The sequence below is a fragment of the Aquila chrysaetos genome, chromosome Z (genome assembly GCF_900496995.4).
Source record: "Aquila chrysaetos chrysaetos chromosome Z, bAquChr1.4, whole genome shotgun sequence".
Lineage (NCBI taxonomy): Eukaryota > Metazoa > Chordata > Aves > Accipitriformes > Accipitridae > Aquila > Aquila chrysaetos.
This window is the reverse complement of record NC_044030.1, coordinates 34,791,029-34,816,404: the sequence shown is the minus strand read 5'-3', so window position 1 is coordinate 34,816,404 and position 25,376 is coordinate 34,791,029.

Sequence of the window (25,376 nt, the reverse complement as noted above, 5' to 3'; positions counted from 1 at the left end):
CATTGTTTGTTATGGAAAAACAATTAACAAGAAGCAATGAAATTTGATTTCTTTAATCTGTGCAGTGATGAAAGCTCCCCTGATGTGTGCTTGTCTTTCTGGAGGCACTCAGTGCTGCCACTAATCCTTTGCATTCTTTAGAGAATGCTCATTGATTTAACTACCATCAAATGTAATTAAGTTGCCTGCAGGTATGTTTGTCATGCACTACACTGACATACCTTTGAGACCATTGAGTATTTTCTCCAGAACATGGAAGGGTAAGAAGGCATCATTTAAAGCTGTGTTTCTATAGCTTTCTAGATGCCTTTGACCTTTGCATAGGTATAGTACTCACATGGAAGCAGGTCAAAACAAACCACTCTTGAGGGACATTGCAGTCCCCACATTTAAATTTAAAAAAACCCAAATGCACTAAAAGGCTGTGGTCTTAAAATTTGAATCTTAATTCTACTGCTTAGATCAAAACTAGCCATTGGTAATGTGTATCTGCCATCTACTTTCCACATGGAAGTCCACAGCTTCTATCTTCTGCTTTCATCTATAGCAGCCCATGGGTAATATACCCTGGTTTACATCTCCTGGCACTAGCAAGGAAAACCTCTCCCACATCATGTGCACACACACACATGCATAGAAAGTAGTATTTATACTTCTAGCTTTATGCAACCAAATAAAGACTAAATCTTGAAAGCCACTTTAATGCAAGAGTGAGAAAAATACATAGTTCATCTTTTCTCTCTATATGAAGTGGAAAAGATGCCTAGGATTTCAGAGGAGGCTAGGAGACACCTGTAATCCAAACACTATCTATTTGGAAAGGTGGCTAGTAAAGATGTGAAACCTGCACCTGGCATGCTGGAAAACCCTTCTTCAGCAGGTAGCCTTGCTGGCTGTCATGGAGATGGAGCTCACAACAGCCTTCCCATATGTGGTGGTGAAATTACTTCACCATCAGCAAATCAGGAACAGTTTGGATTGAATTCCAGTCCCTCAGTAAGAGCAGAGACTGGTCCTGCTGACATCAGGGGAGCACCTGGTTTATGCTGGTGCAACAAAATCATAACTCGTCTCTGAAGAACCTCTTGCCTAAGGCAAGATTTTGCTACTAGTGCTCACCTTGGGCCACAAACAGTGCTATTAGAGTTCTTTGGGCTATTTTGCACCTGCAAAGGACAGATCTGCCTATCTGGGGGACTTGCAGGCAATAATCCCTCTACTCAGACATTATGCACAGTGAACACATGTAGTGTTGAAACCAAAGCCACAGATTGGGGATGCGCTGCAATGAACATCCAACGAGGAGTTGTGTCTCATCCTCCTTCTCCTGCTAGCTGCAGAATAATTTTTCTGTGCTTCTTAGGCTGAATCTACCACTGCATCTGGCCATTGACCCATCAAGCAGGGAAATCCTACTACACCTGTGGTCATGTGAAGAAGTCTTATTACAGAAGGTTTCCTGTCCAGTGCCCTGGACTAAAGATGGCTACTTGGGGCAAAATATTTTTAGAAATCTGATTGCAGATTTTTAGGTGTCACGACAGGCTCCACACAAACATTGCAACACTGAAGCTGTGTTTTTATGTTCTTTCCTAAAGACAGAAAGGGATCTGCCTGTAAGAAGAGGGTCATCCCTAAGAAAACCTGCAGTCATGAATTGAAACTGAAATCAGTTTAGAACTGAGTCTTCATGACTCTTCCAAGTTCTCCCCAGGATGTTGTGATGGTGTGTATTTTCAAGGCAACTGATGCATGTTTACTTGTTTGTTGCACAATATACTTGTTGTGCATGTAAATAAATGATTTTAATAACTGAACTAGCTACTTTCCTGAACACTAAAGGAAGGAGAAAATTTATTTCTGTAATAAAGGCCATAGTCATACAAAGATAGCTATGACTATTTAGATGTGGACATAACAGTCTGCTTTCTAACATACAATCATCCTGTGGTGTTTATTCTGCCATAAATGCTTATTCCCAACACTGAAATATCATTTCAGCTTCACAGGTATCCTGTGAACCCAGGTATCCTGAATCCTCATAGTCTCTTACCTTGTCTTCCTTATCGGCATTATAGAAACCAATGGAAAGGTGATACAAATTATTTTGATTGGTTCTTCCAACAACACCTCCTTATTTTAAAACCTGTCCAGCTGTCTAGGTGTATCACTGACATAAATCATTTAAGTTTCTCAAATTGCCATTTAGATTTGACATCAATCCCTCCCCCATCTACTCATTTGCAAAATGCTTTAAAGTAAAGTAATACTTTGCAAAAATGGGAACCATATGAGTTTCTCTGTGCAGCCAGTAAAAATTGCAGGGATGGTGTATGCGGTCAATGAAAAAGCAAGCAAGAAGAAGGAGGAAAGTATGTGCATAAAAACAAACAAATTACAGCAGACAAGTGATAAGGACTATGCTGGCATTATTGTTTGGTCTTTGCCAAGAAGAACCAGGAGGATGTAGGCACAATTTAAGCAGCAGTGGGACATGCAGCTTGGGAAGGCCTTCTGAAATTCCTAGTCATGTAGTTTTCTGGTGCCTTCATAATTACATTGCAGAACACAGACTACTGGGACATATACAAGTCACAACAGCTTTGAGCAACCCATAATTTGCAGCATTATAATAGTAATGCAACTGGAAGATGAAAAAGCTTTTGGATCCACTGGTAAGAACTGATTCATTACTGAAGTCAGACATTTTCATTAATGTTTAGATCAGGAAAAAATGTGTGGATAACTGCTCCATGCAAGAGAAATAAGAAATGAAACTGTTTCTGCAGTGCAACTTTAGTGCTAAGTTACTGCCTAAAACCTTCAGCTCAGCAAATAAACAACCAAATTATTTGCTCTTTACTGTTAAGCTTAGGTTTCTGTTAAAAGTAATTAACTGCCCCCAAACAACCGAAAAAGTTACAGTAGGGAGCAAGATGTTGGATAGGCCTGCAGTTGTAAACTGACCTAGCTTCACTGACCTTACCTGAAACGTGCCAATTTATAACTGCTAAAGATCTAAGCTTTGTGCAGAAGGAAAGAAAACCAAGACGAAGTGTGCCTGTTTTGAGACATGCAGTTCAACCAGGTAGTCTTGTAGTACTGCAGTTCCTGTGAGGTACCCCAGTAATATTTCCAACTCTGAAGACTTCAGCCAAAATTTTACAGAATTGAATTTTCACAAACATGCAAACAAAAATTAAATTAATCCAAAACAAAAACAGTATAGCACCAACATTATTTTTTTTCCTTGTTCAGGGGCCCACAGAATTCAAAAAGAAACATGTCTGTAAAATCTGATCTGTACCTTATTCAGTTTCCATGTTGCCTGAGGATGCAGTGAGAATTATGAACCTTGATGTTTCATTAAAAGATTAGCAGCAGCATCAACTTGTTGCACGAGAGAGTAAATGAAAACTGAAATTCCGTGATGCTAAGATAAGAGTACAATTTTCTTGAGTGCCACAAGCAGTTATGCTCAATGGCATCTTTCATCAGGAGAGAGCGTGTTACTGCAGTGCACGCCATGGAAAACCCAGCACCAGATCAATACCTGACACTAGTATCCTTTTGGGGCACCCTGGTGGTGCCACACAGATTTAGAGTTGCCTGGATTGGCAATTGTTGCCATGCTGGTAAGCACAGAGCTCTCCCTACCTCAGGAGAAGAGGAAACTCCAAAGCAAGCAGAGCCATGGCAAGATGTGCTGCACGCTGAGAAGCCAGTACTATATGAGCTGTCCTGCAGGAGCCCTTCCAACTGGCACAAGATAAAGCAGCCCTGTAGCTATTCTAATTTGCATTGAGGGGTGGCTCTGTGCCAGGTGCAGGATCTGAAAAGGCCTGAACTCAACAAGTTGAGTATCGAGCCTATAAGGCTGAAGAGTAATATTCAGGCAAAGAACATTCAAAGCAAAGCAAAGGTGGTTATCCAAGTTAACTCAGAATATTAGGCCATAAAATGAGCTCTGTATAACACTTAGTTGAAACAGAATACCTGTGGGATTATAAATCTTTTGCCTTGAAGTGCAGCGTGTTGGCATGGAGCGCAAATGCTATTGTGGAAGAGTTATTTCATTGCATGACAATTGAAATAAATGTTGTGGAAGCATTTACACATGTTTCTTTGGATGTTACCATTCCCTTTACTTTGATAAGATGCAGGCAAAATAGCTTTCATAACTTTAAAAATCCCTTTTCACTCATATTTTATATAAGCCCTGTAAAATTGAAAGTACAATATGCTTCCTCACTGCAATCCATCTCTCTTATACACAGTTATTGCCAGAAATACACAGAAACACCTGGTTTGCTATTCTGGGATCTCACATTCAGGCTAAGGCCTTGCCACTATTTTCTATCAGCTTAATTTTTTATTCAAAACACACACACGTATACATACACACACACAGAGTTATGTATGTAAAAATATATTTTCATATATAAAATTGCCTGAAATCCAGTATCAATTTGGAATAAAAGGAAAATACAGAAGATGCACTTTTTGCTTGCCTATATGTGGGTTCATTACAGGAAACAATATGCATTATAGAAGATTCTTGGGAGTAGAAACTATTACCAGAATTAAGCATGTGCTTTTGTTTCAGGCTCTTAGGAACTACCTCATATATTACCTCATTACTAATTAAACAGTGAATATTATAAATGTTAATGATGAATGGCAAAATGTTGCTCAGGAATGAGCTGAGACCTTCTCACCTTCTGATTAGGTTGATTTGAAATACATGTTATAGGTTTCAACCACGTTATAAATAGAACAAGTCAAACTTCTTCTGGATAGTATCCTTCATGGGAGACAGGGTTTTTTTACAGAAAAGATTTTCATAAATATATTTACATTTCTTTAAATGAAGATAGGGAGTGATTTGGTTAGCAAAAAATATGTTGGAAGAAAAAATGAAAACATGCTTGCTTTCATCTCCATTCTCCATGCTGAAGAAATGATCCTCTCTCACCTTATTCTAATCACAGTGTGAAACACAGCTAGAGGCTCCAGGCTTCAGTTCATTCCCAAAGCCACAGTAAACCCTCAAAAAATTAGATACACCAGGAGGACCTTTCCACCTTCCCCTCCTCCTGTCTCAGTCCACACAAGTTGGAACAAAAAGTATAGTAATTTTTGTTTCTACCTAAAAGTCAACTGGTATTTTGCACACAGGGGATTCTTCTGCTGGGAAAATTATGATCTGAGAGAAGGGAAACCTTCATGGGATACAGCCAAACCCAGTTCTTCAGAATTGCTGGTATAAAACTTCTCAGGGAACTGGTAGTAAGCCCCATCTTTGCTTTTCAGACATACAGTATTCATCCTTCAGTAACTCATTTTTCATCTTTTGGACTCCCAGGAAGCCACAAAAAATATTATTCAGTATTACAGGACTGTTTTTTCTTTCTAATTTTACTTATAAGAACAGATGGCATAGTCATCATTCTTCTTTAACATGAAATTATTTTATGCTGTTTAGAAATTTGTGTTCCCTCTAACACTGAGCTCAAGAAGGCAACTTCATATAGGCACCAGCATTTTCAATAATCCAGAAAATTACAGTAAAATGAAACAAACAAACAAAAGTACAGCTTCAGAGCTATTCTGAGCATAAAAAAGCCATCTGCAAATTTAAAGAGCAAAGAATTTGATTCATGGCTAACTGGGTTTTAAAACCAGACTTTTCAGCTAAAACAATAAACTTGTTCTAAAATTCTTCTGCAATTAAACATAAATAAGTAAATAAAGGGTAATTTTGAGTGCCAAAACCCCAAAATTCTCAGCAGGTTATAGATCATCATTCTTCTTTTGTTGCCCTCAACTTTCTGCTGGAAAAACAGATGTTAAAAACATCATAATACCTCAAGTACTGTTTGCCTGAGAGGAGCAAAATGTGCTCACTATGTTTGACTTCTATTTGGACACCATGATGTATGAGTCCTCTCTCAGAACTGGCAAACTAAATGTCCTTAAACCATGCCTGCAAAACCCATACGTGTCAAATCTCATGGAATGCAGAGAGAGAGAGAAAGGTTTTATTAACCTTTGTGACTTGGTGGCACTTGGAAATAAAATACCAAATCTAGTTTCTGAACTAACTTAACATCTTGTCTGAACACAATGCAGTCAGTGTGGAAGGTAGGTTGTTCCTTGCAGCCAGTAGTTTATCTGGTAATTAAGCCTTTTGTTTTCTTCTGTGAAAAGGACATTCAAGCCAACTTCAATTTTAATAAATACATTCATCATTATGAACTCTTTCAAAGATGGGATTCATTTGGTGCCCTATCTGCAAGCTATTCATTTCACCCTGTTTTCCACTGTTCTTCAGTCATTCCTGATGTTAACTGGTCACATGGTAATTCTGTTTCCATACTCAACAGAGGATGCAAGACTTCCATAAAAAAGAGTAGGAAGATCAAAAACATTCCTAGAAGAAGAGGTGCCCATATGGAGTGTGAAACAGGTTGCCCGAGCATTCCTGTAGAAGCAGCAATGAACATAAACAACCACTCTGAAAAAACCAGGAGGTTTCCATCAAAACTGCTTTTGATAGAAAGTTGAGTCTTTACAAAGCTATTTTACTAGGAACTTGTAGTTTTGGAGAATAAGAAAGAAGGTATGGGAAGGAAAGAGGGACAAGGCAATTAGTAACAGAAAGATTTACATAGCTTTACAGTATCTTTTGAACCCACCCAGTCACATTCTGCACTGCCCGTGAATGCAGTCTTTACAAAGCTATTTTTGTTTGTTTTGTTTGTTGAAAAGCTCCAACACAATGCCATAGTCTTGTGAATCTGTTACAGATCAATGTTACTTTCCATAAGCTACACTCTGCAGATTTCATCCCCTCTGAGGCAAGATAGCTTTCCTTTTTAAGAGGGAAGATCATGGCACATGATGGGATATACAGTGTACTATGGGATATACAGTTCAGCCAAGCAGAGAAACTAGGAGGCTGGAGCAATCCAGCCATAAATCCCATGAGGGACTCTCATAAACTTCCAAGAACCAATTTACTTGTCTGTCAAAATAATTTGTTCCTAGACTGAAGTATTTTGAAAATAGTATTTTATTTTAAAACCTGAAATTTTCATTAACAACCAAGCTCTTTTTTTATCAGTTCTTTTTTTAAAGAAAAATTTACATTTTCTTTTGCTCAAAGAATAATAAAAAATAGTGCTCCATGAAGAGTTCTTTTTTCCAGTTCAGTGTCCAAAGAAAAAAGAGCATAAAAACAAAGATCAGCTTGATCCAAATTAAAAAAATAAATAAATTCTTTCCTTGAAATGAAAACTTGCCAAAAACATTCTTTACCTAATAAACATTTTGTTAAATTCCAGGAAATAAAAAATTACATTTGGCAAATCTAGCGTTACTCTCTTCAAAGCTAAAAAACCCACAACAAAACCTTCCCACAAACCTAAAGAGTTTTATCATAGAAGTATCAAAGAAAACATTTTGATCTTCCTGGTTACCCTTACTGCCACACCAACCCTCCACTCCCAAACACTTCTCTCAGTTTCATCCAATATCATAAATATTATTACTAGGAACTTGTTGTTTTGGAGAATAAGAAAGAAGGTATGGGAAGGAAAGAGGGACAAGGCAATTAGTAACAGAAAGATTTCCATAGCTCTACAGTATCTTTTGAACCCACCCAGTCACATTCTGCACTGCCCATGAATGCTACTTAACAGAAAATGAACATTAAGATGTTTCTCCAAAGTCTCTTGAAGTGAACCTCAAGACTCCAAATGACATCACTAAGCACTGGATCAGGCTTTTTGGCATCTGGAGTTGGAAACATTCGTTGCTCTTTTTGCCAGTTCTGACAAAATCTATTTGAATCAAATGTTGTACATCCAAATGAACAGCAAATATCTGATCAGAAAAAAAAAAAAAAAGAGTATGTTTTCATTTAAATTGTATTGCTTCGATCGTCTCTACAGATTTATATTATGCTGCATTTTGCCAAGTTGGCATTTGTATTAGTTCAAATAGTGAGTGCATCCAGTTGAAAGTTCTGAAAGAATTAGAAACAGATTGTTTTTTTTAAATATTTAGAAATTTGCAAATCCAAAGACGTCACCAGCTACCCAATTTCTCTACACTTATTCTCTCTTTATTTCCTGTAACACTGTCATGATGACAAACATGATTCTGCCACGATCTCTACTAAAGCACAGAACAAGATTGTGGGACTGAACCATAGCAGAGAAAACAGCTCAACATTACCCAATCTCCAAGGTATTGTTAGCAGTTTTGTTAATATCTGAAGAATGAAAGTGACTACTTTTGCTTATAAGAAAAAAACTAGAGCCTGTGAGAATTATGTAACAGACATCCACTTTCATTTTGAGGACAGTAGGTTTTGCAGCGAAAAAGACTTCAAAATGGTAGTGCGCTTGGGTGTGAATAGGAAACCAAAACTTACATTGCACGCAAGTCCATAGATATATTGAACCATACCACTCGTGATCACATTAAGGGTGCACATACTGCCAATCAAAGCCAGAAACATTTTGAAAAGTGCCACTGCACCGTTGCAATGCTCGTCCCAGCATCTCATAGAGATGCTCTGAACTGCAAAGTGGGAGACATGGAAGTTCTAAGTGAAGATCCAGAAATCAAAAAAACAAGACACCAAACCAAGCACAAAGTTTGACATGTTGGAAGTGGCTGGGCCACCTGTACAGCTTCACTCAGGAACATATATTGGCTTCGGTGTTTGGCAAGGGTTTGGCCTTGTTAGGAGTGTAAACCCTGCATGATCACAAACCCTGAATTTGTAGCATTATTCATGAAACAGTGTAGTGTGCTATAAAGCATTAGCAAGATTTTAGGATAAGAGTCAACTTGGGATCTTGATCTTTCTGGAATTTGGTGCTAAATTTGTCCTGTCTTTTTCACCTTAAATCTTCTCACCTTCAATCCTACTAATTTAGGCAGCTGTGCTTGGAAAACAGTTGAAGACCTAGGCTACAGCCATGAGCCAGTGCTGTCAATGGTGAAGAGCATCAGGCAGAATGAGGACTTCCCTCTGCTGTTGCACACACCTGAGATAAAGGAAAAACTAAAAACAGAAGTTTTCAAAACATTTAGTCGTAGTGGCCTGATTTTCTTCACTGCATTCATTTTGAAAGTGATTTAAACAGCAGTAAAAGCTATCCAATGCTTTGGAAATGTCTGGATGCTGCTCTGAGCCTGAGTAACAGGGCCCACCTCCAGAAGGCTGCAGGGCTGTTTCCTCACCAGCCCGAGCCCTTTACTGATGGCTTTGCTGATTGTCAGCAGCAAGGCCCCAGTTTTCCCGTGTGCTCTTCTTGTGCATGTACATCTGATACAGTAGACTCAGTGAAAGTGGCTCCCACAGGCTGGGTAAACATTGCTCCAAGCCCACCAAGCTAGCCTGCCATGGTGGAAAATCTTTGCAGGTGGAGAACAAACGCAGAGATGCTAGCTGACCCACAGCACAAACACGGGGTCAGTTCCTCCATCGCAGAAAGCTGCTGAGCAATTTGCTCCAGCTGGCTAGTCTTTGTGTACTCCAAAACCCAACCCCTCTGGTGTGCAGATGCTCCTGCTCCCTGCCAAGGGGATAGACACCTGTACTCAATGGGGCATTTGGTTAGCCTCCATACCTCAAAGCATTAAAGGGATGTGCTCCAAGGCACTTGGGCCAGTCTTCTGCACAGCACTCTCAGCATGGCTGTTTATGAGGCCAGCATAACTCAGCTTCCTTACCACCACCTTCCTCCCACCTCCTGGTGGGCTGCTGCAATGATCAAGCAGGAGTAACTGAACTAGAAACAGAAACTGTGACTGATGGGGTGGCCTGAGTAAACAGCATAGACTTGGATTCCCACCAGAAGGTGGAGCAGTGCTAGCACTCAAAAGGAGAAATCGCATCCAAATTGAGTCTGTCCCCCAGCAGGAGGAAAAGTGGGAAAGCAGTTATCTCCCTACCTTCCAGCTTTCCCTGGCTGAATCCGAAGGAGCGGGGCTCAGGTGCACAGTACCCACAGTCTGAACACTGGCTCCAAAGCAGAGCTGTAGTCCTCTCACATCGTACTGTAACAGCTGGCCTTGCATCTTTGCCACAGGCACGTCCGTTTTCCCTCGCCACTGCATGCTGCCCCAGAGTTTCCCAGGTGGGAACCCCTACATCTATGGCAGCACCTGCTAGGACAGGAACATACTCTTAATCACAGGCTCTACGGGCTGACACCACATCATCCAAAGAAACAGAAGGAAAGAGCATGTCAGAAAAACAGCATGTACTGGGAGAAAAACAGACTTGGGCAGGAATAGGGGGCAGGTTTAGCAGCGGGGTTGATGAATCACTATACTATTTCCATGCCAGAGCATGTTTAAACAGTAGATAAATTTTGCTTGTAGTGCATATACCAGTTGCTGCTCCGTGCAGTGGAGCAGGAATGCGGTGGCTTTCCAGCACCATTAAAAATAAAGCTACCAGGGAACAGATCCTGTCCCCCTTCCTCCTGCAGAGCAGCACCTCATTATGCAAGAAGTCTTGCTGCTTGCACGAAGGATGCTTGTTGCTCCACTGGCACCTGAAGCCGCATCATGGTGCTGAGTTAGTGAAAAACAGCAGAGCAGACCCTGCTGGCTACTACATCCTGCTGCCACAGCACAGGGATAAGATTTCCCGCTCAGAGATGATAAAGCTGCAGAAATGTAGTGGAGGAAGGAGCTCTGTTCACCCAGAACTGGCGGCTCAGGCTGGGTTCATATACCATTTGCTGGGTCCTTTTTTCAGCTTTGTAGGCTGGGGGGAGGAAAGGCAAAGCAGAGGGGAGGGGAGGTCAAGGAAGATCCCAGCAATCGTGAGTCACCAGGGCCTGATACTTATTTAGCAAATAGCATGAATCTAATTACTGCAGAGGCAATAGCTGCTGTGAAACAGCATGAGACAGCATGCTTTTCATCGAGCTCAGCAGGGTGAACAGTAAAAGCTCAATGGGGGAATATGGTTATATGTTGACCTGCTCCTTCCCTGTTGCTTCATGCTGCAGAGGAGGAGCAGCAAAGCATCTCTGCAGACTCTTGCTGTGAAACAAATGCACAGCCTGGCACCCACAGGATGGTTAGCTCTGTGCATGTCTTTCTGCTCATCTGCTTCCTAAAACCCTGACAAGCTGTAATGGCAAGCCTCAAAAAAGACTGCTCATAATCCAGTCCAATTTAATAACCAAGAACTAAGCTACTTCTCTTTTTTTTTGACCTGACTTCCTCATAATCCATTTGTTCTTGTCCTGAAAGCAGATGCCATCAATCAGTGTCGGCACCATTACAATCTGGATCAGGTTCCCATCCTGTTTCCTACTGGGCTTGTTTCTGAGGCAGAGATGAGGGTTTCATGATGAGCCTGCTGCTCTTGAGCATCTCCCAAGGCTGGCAGACTGACACTGCTGGGAGCCACATGGTAACATTAACACCACTGAAACAGCTTTTGAGGCCCATAGGTATACAAAACACACAAATATAGAAATCCACAAGAAACAAAACCACTGTGTTCTGTTAGCACTGGTTAACACAGTTGCCTAGAGCCTGGTTTTCAAATAAACACAGTATTTGTTTTCCTGGCTGGAAGTGTAAAGTGAGCCACAAAGCATCAGGCATAAGCCTCTCTCTCTTGCTGGGTCACAAAATATCTGTGCTCCATGTGAGCTTGGCAGCAGATGCTGACAGGGTGACTATCAAATATAGAGGTCAAAGAAGATAACAGAAACACATGTCCTCCCTAAGAGAAAACAGGAGAAAACCCTTTTACCTCCCTTCTGCTTCTCTCACATCTGTCTACAGGACTAAATGGGCTTCTAGCCCCAGAGAATGCCTGTGTCAGCATCCTTCTTTAAATTATGAGCACCACCACCTCTCCAGTGACTGCCAAGACCTGTCAGCTTTACAAATAAAACTGTTCTGTGAGAGAGCTTGCTGTTTTATTACTTCTTTGCCTGATGTGACAAGATTTCCCTTCCCATTTACACAGTTTCTCATAAACAGGTAGTCAAGGTGAGGTGCTGCCCCACAGTAGTTCCTCTGCTCTCTGCACTTCTTACAGCTCTGGACCTCAAGACACCTCTCGGGTACTAATCAGTGAGAGTACCGGTCCGCGAAGAGTTATACCATAAGGAAAATCAGATTTGGGAGGGAACAGTTTGAAACACACAAAATGGATATTATCATTGCTGCTTCTTGCATAAGTGCACCTTAGTCACTTCTCCTTAATTCTGCTCTATATCCACAGCAATAAGAACCAGAAATACGTGCTTTGGCTCCTTGTGTGATGTTCACAGGTAACTCAGAGAAGGGACTCCTGAGGCTCGTCTTAGGCTAACTAAGCCTAGGTTAACTAGATTAACTTGCCTTTGGCAATTCTTTTCAAACCAAAATAATTCAAAATGTTCAAACTAAGCACAGCATTTATTAAGATTGTGATCCAAGGATTGATGCTTTCAGAATGCTCTGAGATTTGTATTAGTACCCTATAAAGAGAAAGAACAATCATCAGCTTCTTAGAAATTAGTACTATACAGCAGGTTATATGCATGCAGACATTAATATTTTTAGCAAGGTCAGAAGAAGTCTCCAAGATCATCTTGCATTGCCAAGAGCCTCACCCAGCCATTTCTGCATGAGGCTAGAACTTCTGTGTGAGCTATACTGTATATTATTTTGAAAGATACTAATCTTGATTTAAAGATTGGAGAATTCCCCATGCCCTAAGGTAAGTTATTCTAATAGTTAATTATCCTTTCTGTAAAAAAAAAAAACACAAAACCAAACACACCAACCCCCCCCCCCCAACCCCCCCCCCTTTATTACTTGTATAAATCTGGCTAGCTTCAGCTTCTATGTGTTGGCTTGCATTCTGCCATTTACTGGTTTAAGACTGTTTCATATCGGAAATCTTTTCCCCATGTAGGTACTTGCATGTTATAATTACGTCAGCTCTTAATGTTTCTGGATGAAGTAAGTAGATTTAGCTTCTTAAAATTTCTCACTGTAAGGCAGATTTTTCCCAGCCTCAAATCATTCCTGAAACTCTTTCCTGCACCCACTCAGATTTTCCAAAAGCCATTGTGGATGTGGACTGCAGGATTAAACACAGTACTCTGGTGCTACTTTTGTTTTATAGTCCTAATTCCACCTCCTCATGCCTATTGGACAGTCAGTAAAGACTGTATTTGCTGTCTTGACTATAGCATCACTCTAGGAACACTCATTCATATGGGTTACACACTATACCTCATCCCTTTTCGAGGTCATTCAGCTCCAGGTTTTGGCAGTCTATGTTAAAATCCCACATAGCACTCCTTCTTCTTTTTGGCCTTGCATTCACCTGTGTGGAAATATGTGCTGACCATGAAGGCCTGTCAGCCCAAAGAATTCAAGTGGATCTTCACAGTTAAATTCTCATCATCAGAATTTCTTGTCACCTGAAGGAGTTATTTTGCTTGTAATTTTTCTGTTGTTGTTACCTAACAACATTAATCAGCAACATCTGTTTTCTGTTAAATACATATTTCCTTGCCATACTTATTACTAGCACTTGTAAACAAGGAAAAGAGCAGAAAGCAAATTTAAGGAAAAGTGACATATTTAATATAAAGCCTCTATCCATTCTTTATGTTTCCTTTTGTTACCATTAATTCTTTAGTTGTTGTTTAAAGATATACCAATATTTTCCCAAATATTATCACATTCTTTGTCCTAGGGCAGTTCAAAATTTTTGTCAGACTAATAACAAATGAGCTGATTTGGACAAGATCTGAGAAAGAAGCGTTGATCTTGCTTCTTCCTGTCTTCTGACCACAACAGGACTCGGTGGCTAAACTGAGTAGGTTTGTGAGCATGAGAATGTATGTTTGAAAAACAGTTCTAATCCTAGTTCACAATTTTAATGTCACATATTTAAAACATGTATACCTCTTTCTAGCTTATCTCTGGGCTTAATATCTTAAATATTAAATACTGTCAGATTTACTGACAGTAACAATGAGCGTTCTAGCACACACTGATTTTATCATTGCTTTTTCTCATATTGCTGATTTTGGAGTTAAGACTTAACTTAACCCCACTAGAGCTTCAACAAGACACTGTAACCCCTCTGCCGCCTTGAGTTATCCTCCATAAGAAGTAGCAAGAGAACATTTAATTAACAAAGATCAGCACTGCTTGTCATCCTAAGATGCCACTGGCCTTCACAGGGACACCGACTCCAATTGTTTGAGAAATTTTGTCCCCAGGAGCTTCCCTGACTTCAATACTTTAGTTCCTTCTCTCCCAAATGACATTGGCAGAAGAGATTTGAAATCCCAGATTTAGACCATCTGAGGATGTGGGTGCTCAGTGTCCTTCAGGTGAAAACGAAGCAAAGTGGGGTCATTCTGTTTATTGCAGTTAACGCTTGGTTTTAATGCCTGAGCTTCCACAGAGCCATGAAATTGAAATTGCTTCTCCAATGTAAGACTGCAAGAGTTGGTGAAGACAGCTAACACATGCCCACTCATGAACAGCTTTGCTGCTTTGTAGTGCTCAGCAGTTGCCAGTCCAAAATTCCCGTGCAATTGGTCTATCAAAGAAAAGGGAGAAATACCAGTTAAGCTGATCTCAAACTGCAGCATCAACTGTTGCTAGCCTTCTAAAATAATGTTCTCCTGACTCAGCTTCCAGGTGACTGGCTGAACAGAAATCACTACAGATATCCAGAGAAACAGTACTAAGTGACTTGCAAAAATCAGCGTGGGAAGAAGAAAAGCAGATCATAACAAAGCAGTCCTTCACCTTAGCCAAAATTTGGTGGATGCTGTACCCATAATTTAATACACACTTATGGGGTCTCAGTAGCATTTTTGCATGTTTTTGTTACTGAAACAATCCTTCTGAAGCTAGGAAAGACTTGTTGGGTTGTTGGCTTGGAAACCAAAACAATTACAAACACTGTGTAGCTTTATTCGCAAGCTGACCGTATGGAAAATTACTGAATAATGACCAATACAAACCTTTCTTCATGGAGCTACTTGTTAGAGTGGTCATGCATACCAAAGTAAGGTGAAATTTTTGAACACAGATCTTCTGTACAAAGCTCTAAGAAATCAATTGTATGGCGTCCTTGGCAACATGTGTTACATCTTCCACAATGGAATTTGGCAAGAAACCAGAGGGGCAGCCTCTCCTGGGACACCACTGCAGTTGGATACCTCAGATACTCCAAGTTTGTAGGATGCTGACTGCCACCCAAGCTGCACTAGGGAAGACTGTTTCTCTCTCCTCATGGTCTGTATGTTTTTTCATATCCCTGCTCTGCTCTGCATTTACCTCTGCCTGTTCCCACAAGTCAGAGAGTACAAACTTGCAACATAGGGCACCATCCTGTTTTGACCTAATTTTTCATTATGCACCAAGATTCTCAAAATGCACTTCGGGATGTTACAGAACATGGTCTGTGTGGAAATTATGAAGCCAGCTACTGAAACTCTTCAGTTGGTATGCCTCTTCTCACATGTAGATATAGTTCGTCACAGGTAAGTAAGTAATAAATGAGGATATACTTTTAAAACGCATTAGAAATATATTGTTATTTAAATACTAACATGGGTGAGGAGCCCTTTACCCACAACAAAAAACAGTAAGTACAGCTCATCTGTAAAATTACGAAGCAAAAGGCTAGTGGGAAGTGAAAATAATGAAGAAATTGTAACTGGAAAACCAAAGAAATTCTTTCTTCACCGTTAGAAAGGAAAGTGAGTAGTGGAAAATTAATCACATAAGCATCCTTAAATCAGAATGGACAGTGATTTAAAAGAGACTTTATTGGACATTACTGTGCAAAGCAAACATTAAGCTATATATTAATGCAGTTTTTGTGTGTATGTATGTGCATTCATATATATGTATATATGTGTGTAGATATACATGCACAAACACTTTAAATTTTTATTCAAATATATTTCATGAAATTAAATCATGGTATAGCTTTAGCGGTTTCTTTTTTTGTTGTTTAAAAACGGAATTTTCTTTTCAGATATGCAAAATCTTGAAATATTCCAGACCCTCAAGTCTGTATCCTAAGTCTCAATAAGTACACATAATGCCTCTGACACCATTTGCAATATAACAGATAAAGCATATATTTAAAAATAGTAATCTTGAAGTGTTTGGAGAAAAATTAGAAGTGTTATATAAAATGAGACTCTCTAGTGAGGAAGGAACTGAAAACCAAGCTTATCTCTGTTCAAATATTTAAAAAATCAGAAACAATAAATTCTATCCTTTTGCTCTCCCTCTAATTGTGTGATTAGAGCAAGAAAAACTTCCATAAAATAATGGATTCAAGGGTGCCCATAAACAATCATTTGCTTATGAAGAAAAGATATTTCTTCAAAATAAATCTATTTTGAAATTACATCATCAAATCACACTAAAGAAGTGAACTGTGATGCTACCCGGATGATCTGTTTCTTCATCCTAACTTGAAGCAGAAGGACTCTTGCAGCTCTGTTTGGATTGTGTGGTTGGAGCAGAGGTTTTCCACTATTGTTCTCACAAAGACAGGAAGATTTTCACTATTGTAATGCATTCTGGCTCAGTGGGCTATGTCCTGCCTAAACAAACTGATCCATCATCCCCTTAGAAAAAGCCTAAAAGATATTAAATTTTTGTTTGTTTGTTTGTTTGAGAGGGAGCAAAATGGAGAATGTCCATGCACTGAGAAAAAAGGACAAGGTACACCAGGGCAAAGTCAAATAACCTACCAAAAGTTACGTTCCAAGTCAGAAGCAGAACTAGAAACAGACTCCAGGTCTTCCAGTCCACTGGTCCACTTTGTCAAATGAACAAAGGTCACGACACTTAGCGGCACACAGTATTTTGCCTTTATCCACAGTTCAGTAGTAGGCATTATCTGGTGGCACACACTTCCCTCTCCTGCTCTAGCGACATCTCTCTGCAGTTCCTTGTGCCCATCCTAGGAACCGAGCAGCACACCACCACTAAGACCTGAACAGAGAATCTCAGCTGACGTGTCTCCATCCAGCATTGTTCAGACAATGCCTTCCAGACCATTTTGACTCAGCCTTTCAGAAGTGAAAAGCTTTGCAATACACGAAGAATTTTCTTAGTATAGATCGAATAAATTTGGGGCTATTTTTAAAACACCAGACAATCCGAATGTTTCATGCATCAAGTACTAGTTTCTGTAAGGTACAATGCAAAATAATTAGGACTGACGGAGATATTACAGATGTTACACATTTATAATGTTACATGTTCATGTGCTCTGAGTGAAATAGGATAATATACTAAGATTAAACACATGCTCATCCTTATCTGGTATTCTTAACAGATGTACCTACATTTTGGTTAATTCGATTAAGACAGTACTCACTGTTCATACATACATCTTGTTTCAGCAATTTCTCTTTATGATCCTTTGTCATAAAAAACAAGGTCCTACCACCTCATTTTATTCTTTGGAATAGCAGACGGCCATCCCATCCCAATAAATCAAAACATTACATTGTCCAAATACCTTTCCATTTCTTCAGAAGGTTTGAGATCTTCATTAATGAGTGCTGGTTTGTCTCTCAAGGCAGAAAATATGCGAGTTAAATCCAGACTACATGCAGACATCTCAGCGTGGAAGTTACCCATGTATGATGCTAATAAACATGGTGAATGTTGAAAGATCATTGGCAACTTTTTGTGCTGATGGAATATAAGCCAGAAAGCAAGAAGCCAACCACCACCCAGTTCATACAGAAATATCCTGGTTTCCTCCTATCATTTCTTATCAAAGAAAAGATGCCTTTAATTTAGGTGGGAGCTAAACCAGCCCTTTGGTTTGCTCCTGATAAAGTAACCCTAGTCCTAGCGCATCTTTTTGATGGAGCAAGAATAAGCCAAAGTCTTGAATAAAACATTGGCCACTGAGCTCAATTTCATTTTATTTAAAGATGTAGTTTCAGCATATTTATGTAAACAGCAATCTGATTTAAAGCAAGAGGATGGGTCTTGCACAGATGTGAAGACTAGGCATGCCATGAATATCTGAAGGAAGATGGCATCACTTATGTTTGAGGAAGAACTGGTTGGGCAAGGATAACTTGGGTTATCCTTGAGTTAAAATGGTTTCAAGCATCATCTGCTCTTTCAGTCAGGGGATTTGACAACTGTGCTGAGGCCTGTTCCAGACCACAGAAGCCAACAGAGTCCAAAGATGAATGCAACCCAGTGTATCCCGGGAAACAGACATCAACAGGATTTCATTCTAAGGTGAACTGATGTTACAGATAAGCAAAAAGTGTGGCTAGCTCACAAACAGCAAAAGAGGGAAGTAGCATACTTTCTTGCAGCTGTCCAGCCGAACAGCTTGCAAAACAATGATTTTAATCCAACATTCATCCATAACTTTACACTCCTATAAATCAGTCACTAAGCCTCATCAATAGCAGTGGGAATATGCCAGGTATTTATGCAAGCTGCACCACAAAGCAGCATTTTCTCAGTGCTGCATTTGAACCCATAGACATAATAGACAAACTTTTCACCCAACCAAATTTTTGCCTTAAAAATATTTTAAAGATGCAAGTAGTCTTTCTAAATTTTAATTATTTCAAAGGGAAAATGACCATGCAAATATAATGAAACAAAACACATTTTGTAAAAAAGAGAATATGGAATCCAAATTTTCAATTCTATTTGTTTACACACACATAGTAAATATGCACATATGCACATAAAATAGTATTAAAATATGTATGTGTGTTTGTGTGTTTGCTGTATTCACACATACAGTTGTGGCCAGGCCGACATAACCACAGGGAAGGGAAGGGAAGGGAAGGGAAGGGAAGGGAAGGGAAGGGAAGGGAAGGGAAGGGAAGGGGAAAAGGGTTGTTAATGTTTACACATCCTTGCCATAAAAATGCCTTTCTGATATGCCGAATCATACCTATGTGAATTATCAGAGTTCCAGCTGAAGTCATTAAGAGCACAGAACTCATGTCTTTGTCAGTATCAGTCCCAGATTCCCTCGTCCTTTGTCAGAACAGCTCAGCATCACCATTTGGTAAGGGAGTGACTCACAGAGATGACTCCAGACCTGACGTGCAGCGTGGGGCCTGCCTGCCAGGTGCAGCTTATGGGCTGAATGAGCACCTCAACTAGTTCCTGAGGTGAAACAAATGGAGTTGGCATGAAAAGATGTAAATAATTTGGGTTTGGATCCTGCATGAGACCTATGCTCATGCTCATCTTCAGGGACTGACTGTGTCATTGGCTATGTCCATTGACAGAGTAGGCAAATGCAAATAAAAACATAAGAACTGCAAAGTCCAGTGACAGTCTGTTGAGGAATGCATAAGCAATTAAATCTAGTGTTGCTTTTATTGTAGCTCCCATGACAGAGACAGGATTAAGCAGTTATCATTTAATACATCATTTGCAGCCAGTAAATGTTAGGAGTATTTGTTATTTCACATACCAATAGCTCTGTGTTGTCTCACAGCCAGCATGTCATCGTTCTGCTTTTACTAGAGCTTTTCCTCAAAGTCCACAAACAGTTGAGGTCCATTAACGCTAAAACACACAGAGTGTTTAGTTTCAGCTAAAGGAAACACCAAGGAAGGAAGTCATAGACCTCAGATGGTAATATTTCCCTGATCCACCCAACTACATAAACACCCACACACTGAGCAAGAAATGGGAATAGCTCCCTAACCATTAAAATGACTTAGCTTCAAGGGCTTCCCTTCAGCTGAGGCACTGTTGGGTCAAACTTCATTGTTTGTAACAAACAGCTGAACAGGAAAAAAAGAAACATACAAAAGAAAAAAGTTACAAAAATAGACCTCATTCCATCCAAATACTGAAACCTCAGCTTAATTCTAAATATGTAAAGCAATACCTTGGATATAAATGGGACTTTCTTGAGCCTGAATTTAAACATAGACAGAACTGCTTAGTGGGCTTAGGATCATAGACCACAAACATCTAACTACAAAACTATTTGTTTCTCTGTGGATTTAAATAAGGGAATGTATACTTCTGTTTCATATCATCTTTTGTTTGGTCTCAGATAACTGCTGATTACCTGCACAGACATGAAAAAACTGGACTTGAACATTTCATGTAGGGAATCCAATTTTGCCAGGGATTTTCATGAAAGCCATATCTGTGGTACATATGTCAGGGATCCTCATTAGAACATGCACGGAAATTTGCTTTTAGCTACCATGTTTCACTCAAACTGAGACAGACAGTTCTCTTGACTTGGGCATAAGGTGATTATTTAGTCCACCTCAGAAATGTCATTGCTCAAACACAGAAATAAACTGCTAAGTGTAGAAAGATCTGGCTGGTCCTATGACATTTACCATGTCCTTTACCTACAAAAGTCTCCATTTGTTATACCAGTGACTGTAGTAAAATGAGTAAACTTTTTCTTCCCGTGCTTGGCCATTAAGTCAACTTCATCTTTTTGTTCTTTCTTTTCAGGTGGACAAGAAAAGTCTGTTATCACATCACAAGTCAGGGGAAAATGACTGTTGCAGTGATGCTTTTGTTTTATTTTTGCATTTTGGGATGCAAATAATTAACACCCCCCCCCCCCCCAACCACAAAATAAATGTTTATCCATGAGTATTTCTCTTCATTATATTAACCATTCCTATTTAATTTCAATACTATTTATTGACTAAAAATAATTGAATTTAAAAAAATATTGAACAAAAAAAAAATAAGGTTGATGATTTTGAGTTTTCAATGAAGAGAGACAGAGATAGATATTCTCCATATTCTTTATTGTGTCTGTATTATTTAATTTTCATATTTTTCTTTCAGTGGGTATTTATGTTCTTGAAGGTTTGCATTTAGTATTTTGGTTTTATTGCAACACTGTGCTATTAAATTGGTCAGCCGGGAACAGCATAACGTCAGTCCAGATGGAACATGATGGAATGACAATCAAAAATATGGTGTTAGTTTATAAGGATGGGTCATTAAGGCAAGAAATGTTGAAAAGGACTGAACAGGCTATAAAAACATTGGAACAAAAATATGAAGGAAAAAGGCAAGGGTGAGAATGTTAAAATTTCAAGGTACAAATATTGTTGCACTGAAGTAGATCATAAAGCAAATGGAATTTCAGAGCACTTGAAATCTGAGTTGTATCAAATCAGTGCTCTGTAGGGAAAAAAAAATCACAAACCACACTGGAAACATATTTAGGCTGCATGTTTCTAAAAGTAAAGCTGGCAGCTAAGTTCCCATGTTACTGAGCACATACTGTGAGCACATTCTAAGAACATCCTGCTTATCCATCTACAAGTCACCTAGTTCCTTACCTAGCCCATGTGCACATTTACCACTGAAAATATCCTCTTGTGGTAAGGCAGTCCGACTAAGTCTTCAAAATTGTTGGTATTTTTGTTTTGGTTTTGTTGTAGGGAAAGCACCTGGAGGGAAGCTCTTCTGGTTTTGTTTCTACCCAGTGAAAAGAAACTGATTGCAAATTTTATGGATCAGGGAAAGACTGAAATGTTTGATTCATACCTTTATTGCATAATGCTTCATGAAAGATCAGATATGAGCAGCTGTCTAACACCATATTAGCACCAAGTGTTAAGATCTTTGGTATGGAAAGGCCTCAGACAGACTGGGCTAATAAATTTCATTCCAGGACAGAAGTCTACTTCTATACAAGAAAACTAGAAAGTGCAAGAGCTTGTTTTCTGGATTACCACATGTCATTTGACCACAAGTATAATATTAAACTCTTGTATCTTCCAAAATAGGGCAGCCACTTGGAATCTGCCGATTGGCTTAGCCTAACTCTGTAAGCATGTCTGGAAATGTTTTGGGAGTTGGTCCAGAGTAAAAATATGGAGGGAACTGCTCACACAGTTAAACTATACAGATAACATTGTTCCACCACCTAGGTACAACCTCTGGTACTGTTCAGTCTGGTAGCATAAACATTTGATTAAAGCAGCTTCAGGCTCTTAAACTGTATATATCTATCTGAAGTGCTTGGTCCATACTGCCTTCCAGGTTCTTTTGACTACCTCACTCAGGGTGCAAGAGCATCCTAGTCTGCATTCCTTGCTTTCTTCTCCATCAAAACAAGGGCAAAAGGACTGGAAGTTGAACATATGAATCTTATCTCAAAATACTGTCAGGAGGGGAATGAGAACTTATTTGGATACAGGACTCACAAGATTTAACTTCTATCTCCCAAAAGATCTGGGACAAATAGTGAAATTATGTATAAGTGCCTGGAAGAAAACAAGGAAATGAGTAAATAACAAACATGGGTTTGTCAAGCAAAAATCATTATAGATAATCAAATTTCTTTTGATGATCAAATAATGGCTTCAATCCATTGCGAGAAAGAATAGTTATGAAGTATCTTGTACCCAAAGAAGGCTTCTGACACATGTGGCGTTTTTGACATTCCCCAGCACGGGAACATGGACTGTGAAATGGGGGCAAAACTGCTTGGAAAAAGCACTTAGGAAGCCACTAGGCACAGTTCATTGCCAGAATGAGAGGAAGGATGAGAAAACATTCTTTAGGTGTCCATTGTATTCTTGGTCCTGTCCAATGTCTTCAGAAACAGGTAGGACGGAAGAATATTAAGTATGTTTATAAAATCTGTAGGTGACAAAACAGGGAAGAACTGAAACAACCCTGAAAAAAATCATAGAAAATGTTCTGAAAATGGTCTGAGCTTAATGAAGAGAAATGCAATATTCTTTCCTCAAGCAGGAATAATTAGAGTTGCAAGATGGGCAGCACTGGCACAGCAGCAGCTCTTCAGCTGAACATAAGGGTTGGGTGGCTTCAAAAGCTGAACATAAACAGTAATGTCACAGCTTTGGGGTGAAAAAGCACAGTGAGGTTTGAATGCAACTTTGTCCCACAAGGCATGGAAAGTAACATGCCCTCTGTTTTATCCAGCACATACCTAACCAGTATGTGTTTCAAGAAATATGTATACTAATTGTTAAAAATGAAGAAGAGGGCAAGGGGAATGAAAAACAACCAGAAAACTAAACCTATAGGGAAAGATTCAAAAGCTGGCATTAGTTAGCCTGAAGAGAGAAATTAAGAGGGAGTTATGAGAAAGCATACATGAGGATCTTCTTTCAGGAAACAAGGAAAATGCATCTCCTAGCTAATGTATGCAATCTCCATCCCTTGAGATCCTAAAAACCAGATTAAACAAATATGTTTCTGAAATGACACAGTTATAGACAATTTTACTTTGGCATAGAGGTTGGACTACTTTACATCTAGAAGTCCTTTCCAGCCCTATTTTTCAATGACTATATGAAGTATTTGAGCACTATCCAAGAGAAACAGTGGATTGTTTACAAAGTCATCCTTTTTCTGTAAAAGTTGATGAAACTCTAGAACTGGAAGGACCTCAGAAAATTAATGGACTCATAATAATTTCTGTGTGTGAAATCAGTAAGGGTAAAATATGTGCCTCAAATCAGAGGTGTGTATCCTTTGTAATGCTTCAGCATTGAGCCTTTCACTAAATAGTTTTCTGGAAGGATACAAGTTGTCCTGGAAAAACTTTATGTAAAATTTACAGACACTAAATGTAATTCAAGTTTGTCTTCATTGCCTGCGCTAGTCCACATTTTTTGTAGTCCATTCCTCTAACATAATATAAAACTGAAGCTTATACCAATCCCCTAAAGCAATTAGTCAGTTCCCAACTGTACTTAAAACCATGCAAAACAAAACCATAGTAATGTACCTACAAAAACTGGGAGGACATTATCCCTTCCCTTCCCTTCCCTTCCCTTCCCTAATCTTCCAGGTGTAATATAGCTAAGATTTATAGATGCAAAGGAAAATTTAAAGACAGCACCTACTAACAATTAAATTGATAGCAAGGAAGTAAAAGGAATATCCAATAACAGAAAGATACTGCCAGATATTAAAATGTCCATAGGAGTTCTTTAGAAATGAGTTTTTGCTTTATAAGTACAAAACTTTAGGTCTCTTTTAGGAAGTTAGGTGTCACTTTGAGTTATGTGAAATGTTAATGAATAGTTTTTATGCAGCTCTGAGCAAATTGAAGACAATGTTGAAAGCTCTACATGCCAAAGCAATACCTGTACTGAAATACAGGAAAAAATAACAAAGTCCAGTGCAAAGGTTCATCCCGTATGCTTTGGACAGCTGAATGTATTTTACTTCAGTAGAGAGATGGAAAGCAACCTGGAAAACTGCAAAAATAGCAGGCACAGTGAAAGATGTATGTAATCTTGATCTATCAGAGATAAGGGAATTTGCAAAACCATACACCTCCTGCTTTCTTTTAAAGCAGAATTCTCTATGTATGCACAACACATAGCAAAGGTTTTATTTTCATATCTTTGCTGCTCTAGAACTGTAAGCTGTAGAGAAGGCAACTTGCTAAGCACCATGGTACAAATTGTGAAATTATTGAAGAATGATAGATTACAATAAAAGTTAACCAAAATAAACAGAAACAAAAATGCATTTTAAACATTAATTTTCCTCAGAAAAAACCAGGTGCTATCTCAGCCAAAGCCTACATACAATTCTTACACAGTTTCTTGAAAAAGTTCCTTAAAATGAAGCATATGTTACAATATTACTTTTGCCTGTCACATATATGGCTAACTTTAACCAGTTCCTAATTCTTCATGATGTATTTACAGATAGAGACAAGGTAATGGCTCCTTTGGACAAATCTACTATAATAATGGCATGAAAAGAATCATCTGAATGACTCTGAGCAGTTTTACAGGAACTTAAATTTCAAGTTAGAAGGTTGCAAGAGGGTATAAAAATGTGTAAACCCTCTGCCATACTTTATTTTATACCACATTCTCCCATCCTTTTGTGTGAAATAGTAGACAGACAGACAGACAGGCAGATAGGTACACTACTGTTAGTTGTGAAAAGAATGGCCATTCCCACCATCTCACATCATCATTTCCTCACATAAGAACATGATGGCTTACACACTGTTTTGCCAGGTGGATGCTGCTCCATTTGTGCTTGGAAAAATGCTGTCACACCAGGAATATGACAACACAACAACACAACAGTGTGACCACGTCACAGGCAAGCACACCTAGCTGAGTTCTCTTTTAGCCACTATTACTAAATGTGACAGTGACAATCTGTTGACAACATGACTATTAATCTCCCCATGGGCTCCTGATTGGGACTGGTTGTTGGTTAACAGGAAAATTTATACTGGCAGTTATTTTACCTGTGCCAGCTTGATTAAAACTAACAAACATGAGTGTTTTTATTCAGACTTTACTCACATTTCCGTTTTGCTGTGCAAAAAC